Raw genomic sequence first — 6,000 nt, forward strand, 5'->3', positions numbered from 1 at the left:
CATTTTGTCTTAAGTTTAAAGATTTTCTCTTACACTTATTTTCTAAGAGATTTATTGATTTAACATTTTTATTAAGTCTGAGATTATTTTGAGTTAAATTTTGTGTAAATTGTGAAACTTTTTTTGCATATGGATATCTAGTGCCTCCAGAATAATTTGTTAAAATGATTATCTTTCCTCTGTTAAGGTGCTTTTGCACATTGTCAGAAATCTGATGAGCACGCTTGTATGGGTCTATTTTTAGGATCTCTGTTTCAATTATCTTTGGGTTTACTATCTCTCAACACACACAGGCTTAATTAATATAGTAAGTCTTGAACTTTGATATTATATTTCAATTTTTTATGAGTTCTAGTTAATTTGTATCCTAATGTATATTTTAGAATAATATTGTCTTCGCCTACAAAAAGCCTTGGGCTTTCCTGGTGGCTCAGCCAGTAAATAATCCACCTGCAATGCAGGAAATCTTGGTTCAATCCCTGGGTCAGGAAGGTCAACTGGAGAAGGAAATGGCTACCCATTCCAATATTATTGTCTGGAAAATTCCATGCACAGAGGATCCTGGAGGACTATAGTTTATGGGGTCTCAGGAGTCAGACAAGATTTAGTGTCTAAACCACCACCACCATAAAAAGGGTGACTATGATTTTGATATAAATTACATCTAACCTGCATATAAATTTAAGGAAAATTGGCATCTTTACTATGTTTTCTTCTATTCCATGAATATAGTATATTGGTCTATTTATTTAGAGAGGCATACATTGATTTTTTTTTTCCATTAGTATTCTTCAGTTTTCCTCATCCTACTGCATTCCATGTTTTGTTAGACTTACATATAAGTATTCCAGTATATCCTCTGCATGGATCACAGCCTTATAGCAGTGAAGGGGTTTGCATAACTCAGTGAAGCTATGAGACATGCCAAGAAGGGCAAAGCAAGATGGACAGGTTATAGCTGAGAGTTCTGACAAAATATGGTCCACTGGAGAAGGGAGTGGTAACCAACTTTAGTATTCTTACCTGGAAAACTCCATGAACGGTATGAAAAGGCAACAAGATATGAGGCTGGAAGATGAGACCCACAGATCAGTAAGATGTCTAATATGTAACTGGGGAAGAGCAGAGGGCAACTACAAATAGCTCCAGAGAGAAAGGAGTAGCAGTGCCAAAGTGGGAATGATGCTCATCTGTGGATGCATCTTCTGGTGAAAGTCAAAAGCTGTAAAGAGTCCTAAATGTAGTACTTGGATGCAATGTCAAAAATGACAGAATGATCTCTGTTCATTTCTAAGGCAAACCATTCAGTATCACAGTAATCCAAGTCTATGCCCGACTAGTAATGCTGAAGAAGCTGAAGTTGAACGGTTCTATGAAGACCTACAAGGCCTAGAATTAACACCCCCAAAGATGTTCTTTTCATCATAGGGAATGGAATGCAAAAGTGGGAAGTCAAGAGACGCCTGGAGTATGGGCAAATTTGGCCTTGGAGTACAAAATTAACCAGAACAAAGGCTAAGAGAGTTTTTCCAAGAGAATGCACTGATCATAGCAAACACTGATTTCCAACAACACAAGATAAAACTCTACACATGGACATCACCAGACAGTCAATATTGAAATCAGATTGATTATATACTTTGCAGCAAATGATGGAGAAGCTCTATACAGTCAGCAAAAACAAGACTGGGAGCTGACTGTGGCTTAGATCATGAACTCCTTATTGCTAAATTCAGTCAAAAATTGAAGAAAGTAGGGAAAACCACTAGACTATTCAGGTATGGCATAAATCAAATGCCTTACAATTATACAGTCGTGGTGACAAATAGATCGAAGAGATTAGATCTAATAGCCAGAGTTCCTGAAGAACTATGGATGGAAGTTCATGACATTACAGGAGGCAGTGATCAAGATCATCCCTAAGAAAAAGAAATACAAAAAGGCAAAGTAGTTGTCTGAAGAGGTCTTACAGATAGCTGTGAAAAGAAGACGAGTGAAAGGCAAAGGAGGAAAGGAAAGATATACTCATTTGAATGCAGAGTTCCAAACAATAGCAAGGAGATATAATAAAGTCTTCCTCTGTGATCAACACAAATAATAGAAGAAAACAATAGAATAGGAAATACTAGAGATCTGTTCAACAAAATTGGAGCTACCAAGGGAATATTTCATGCAAAGATGGGCACAGTAAAGGAGACAAATGTTATAGACCTTATAGAAGCAGAAGATATTAAGAAGATACACAGAAGAACTATACAACAAAAGATCTTCATGACCCAGATAATCACAGTGGTATGATCACTGACCTTGAGCCAGACATCCCAGAATGTGAAGTCAAGTGGGCCTTAGGAAGCATCACTATGAACAAAGCTAGTGGAGGTAATGGAATTCCAGTTGACCTATTTCAAATCCTGAAAGATGATGCTGTGAAAGTGCTGCATTCAATATGCCAGCAAATTTGGAAAACTCAGCAGTGGCCATGGGACTGGGAAAGGTAAGTTTTCTTTCCAATACCAAAGAAAGGCAATGCCAAAGAATGTTCATACTACCACACAATTGCATTCATCTCACACGGTTGCAAAGTAATGCTCAAAATTCTCTAAGCCAGGCTACAACAGCACGTGAATGGTGAACTTCCAGATGTTCAAGCTGGTTTTAGAAAAGGCAGAGGAACCAGAGATCAAATTGCCAACATCCATTGGATCATGGAAAAAGCAAGAGAGTTCAAAAGAAACATTTACTTCTGCTTTATTGACTATCCCAAAGCCTTTGACCATGCAGATCACAACAAACTGTGGAAAATTCTGAAAGATATGGGAATACCAGACCACCTGACCTGCCTCTTGAGAAATCTGTATGCAAGTCAGGAAGCAACAGTTAGAACTGGACATGGAAAAACAGACTGGTTCCAAATTGGGAAAGGAGTACGTCAAGGCTGTATATTGTCACCCTGCTTATTTTACTTATATGCAGAATACGTCATGAGAAATGCTGGGCTGGATGAAGCACAAGCTGGAATCAAGATTTCTGGGAGAAATATCAATAACCTCAGATATGCAGATGACACCACCCTTATAGCAGGAAGTGAAGAAGAACTAACGAGCTTCTTGTTGTAAGTGAAAGAGGAGAATGAAAAAGTTGGCTTAAAGCTCAACATTCAGAAAACGAAGATCACAGCATCTGGTCCCATCTATCTCCCACTTCATGGCAGATAGATGGGGAAACAAGTGAAACAGTGACAGACTTTATTTTGTTGGGTTTCAAAATCACTGCAGGTGGTGACTGCAGCCATGAGATTAAAAGACACTTGCTCCTTGGAAGTAAAGCTATTACCTAGATATCATATTAAAAAACAGAGACATTACTTTGCCAACAAAGTTCCATCTCATCAAAACTACTGTTTTTCCAGTAATCATGTATGAATTTGAGAGTAGGACTATAAAGAAAGCTGAGCACCAAAGAATTGATGCTTTTGAACTGTGGTGTTGGAGAAGACTCTTGAGATTCGCTTGGACTGCAGGAAGATCTAACCAGTTCATCCAAAAGGAAATCAATTCTGAATATTCATTGGAAGGACTGATGCTGAATTTAAAACTCCAATACTTTGGCCACCTGATGTGAAGAACTGACTCATTTGAAAAGACCCTGATGCTGGGTCTGAAGGCAGGAGGAGAAGTGGATGACAGAGGATGAGATGATTGGATGGCATCACCGACTCAATGGACATGAGTCTGAGTAAACTCCAGGAGTTGGTAATGGACAGGGAGGCCTGGTGTGCTGCAGTCCATGGGGTCGAAAAACGTCAGACATGACTGTGTGGCTGAGCTGACCTGAACTGATTATATCTACTACTGTGGGCAAGAATCCCTTAAAAGATATGGAGTACCCCTCATAGGCAATAAAAGAGTCCAAAATGCAGTACTATTGCTCCATCCTAAAAAAGACAATATGATCTCGTTTCATTTCCAATGCAAAGCATTTAAAATCACAGTAATCCAAGTCTATGCCCTAAGTGATGCTGAAGATGCTAAAATTGAATGGTTCTATGGAGGGAAAAGGCTAAAAGAGTTTTGCCAAGAGAACACACTGATCATAGCAAATACCCTCTTCCAATAACACAAGAGATGCCTCTATACATGGACATCACCAGATGGATGGTCAATAATCTGTGAATGTGATGAACAGATTCAAGAGATCAGGTATGGTAGGCCAAGTGTCTGAAAAACTATGGATGGAAGTTCATAACATGGTATAGGAGGCAATAGTCAAAACCATCCCAAAGGAAAAGAAATGCAAGAAGGAAAATATCAACAACCTCAGGTGGCATCACTCCAATGACAGAAAGTGAAGAGAAACAAAATTTTCTCTTGATTGAGGGTGAAAGAAGACAGTGAAAAAGCAGGCATGAAACTCAATTTTCAAAAAAACCAAGATCCTAGATTCTGGCCCCATCACTTCATGGCAAGTAGAAGGGGAAAAAATGGAAATAATGACAGATTTTCTTTTCTTCTTTCTAAAATCACTATGGATGGTGACCATAGCCATGAAATTAAAAGACACTTGCTCCTTGCCTAGAGAGCTATGGCAAGCCTACACAGTGTATTAAAAGCATCAACATCACTTGTCTTACAAAGGTCCTTATAATCAAATTTATGGTTTGTAAATGACCAGTAGTCATTATAAATATATAAATGACTAGTAGTCATGTATGAATGTGACAATTGGACCATAAAGAAGGCTGAGCAAAGAAGAACTAATGATTTCACATTGTGGTGCTAGAAAAGACTCATGAGAGTCCCTTGTACTGCAAGATCAAACCAGTAAATCTTAAAGAAAACCAACACTAAATATTAATTAGAAGGATTGTTGCTGAAACTGAATCTCCAATACTTTGGCCACCTGAAGCAAAGAAGCAGCTCATTGGAAAAGAAAGTGAAACAAAAGATATTAAGAAAAGGTGGCAAGAATACACAGAACTAGATAGAAAAATATTAAAGATCTGGATAACCATGATGGTGCTATCACTCCTCTAGAGCCACATATCCTGGAACGCAAAGTTAAGCGGGCCTTAGGAAGCATCACTACAAACAAAGCTAGTGGAGGTGATGGCATTTCAATCAAGCTATTTCAAATCCTAAAAGACAATGCTGTGAAAGGGCTGCACTCAAGATGCCAACAAATTTGGAAAATTCAGCAGTGGCCACAGGACTGGAAAAGGTCAGTTTTCATTCCAATCCCTAAGAAAGGCAATGCCGAAGAATGTTCAAACTACTGCACAATAACTCTAATTCACATGCTATCAAGGTAATGCTCAAAATCCTCCAAGCTAGGCTCCAGCAGTATGTGAACCAAGAATTTCCAGATGTTCAAGCTGGATTTAGAAGAAAGCAGAGGAACCAGAGATCAAACTGCCAACATCTATTGGATCATAGAAAAAAATAAGAAAATTCCAGAAAAAAAAAAAAAAAAAACTTCTGCTTCTTTGACATTGCTAAAGCCTTTGATTATGTGGATCACAATAAACTATGGAAAATTTTTAAATAGATAGGAATACCAGACCACCTTACTAGTCTCCTGAGAAACCCATATGCAGTTCAAGAAACAATTTTGAGAAATGAACATGGAACAATGGACTGATTCAGAATTGGGAAAGGAGTACAGCAAGGCTGCATATCGTCATCCTGCTTATTTAATCTATATGCAAAGTATATTATGCAAAATGCAGCTGGATGAAGCCCAAGCTGGAATCAAGATTGCTGGGAGAATATCAATAACCTCAGATATACAGATGACACCACCCTTATGGCAGAAGTGAAGAATAACTAAAAAGCCCATTGATGAAGGTGAAAGAGGAGAGTGAAAAAGCTGGCTTAAAACTCAACGTTAAAAAAACTAAGATCATGACATTCAGTCCCATCACTTTATGGCAAATAGATGGGGAAATGATGGAAACAATGACAGACTTTATTTTCTTGGGCTCTAAAATCAATGCAGATGGTG

This window comes from Ovis canadensis, chromosome 22 (genome assembly GCF_042477335.2).
Source record: "Ovis canadensis isolate MfBH-ARS-UI-01 breed Bighorn chromosome 22, ARS-UI_OviCan_v2, whole genome shotgun sequence".
Classification (NCBI taxonomy): domain Eukaryota; kingdom Metazoa; phylum Chordata; class Mammalia; order Artiodactyla; family Bovidae; genus Ovis; species Ovis canadensis.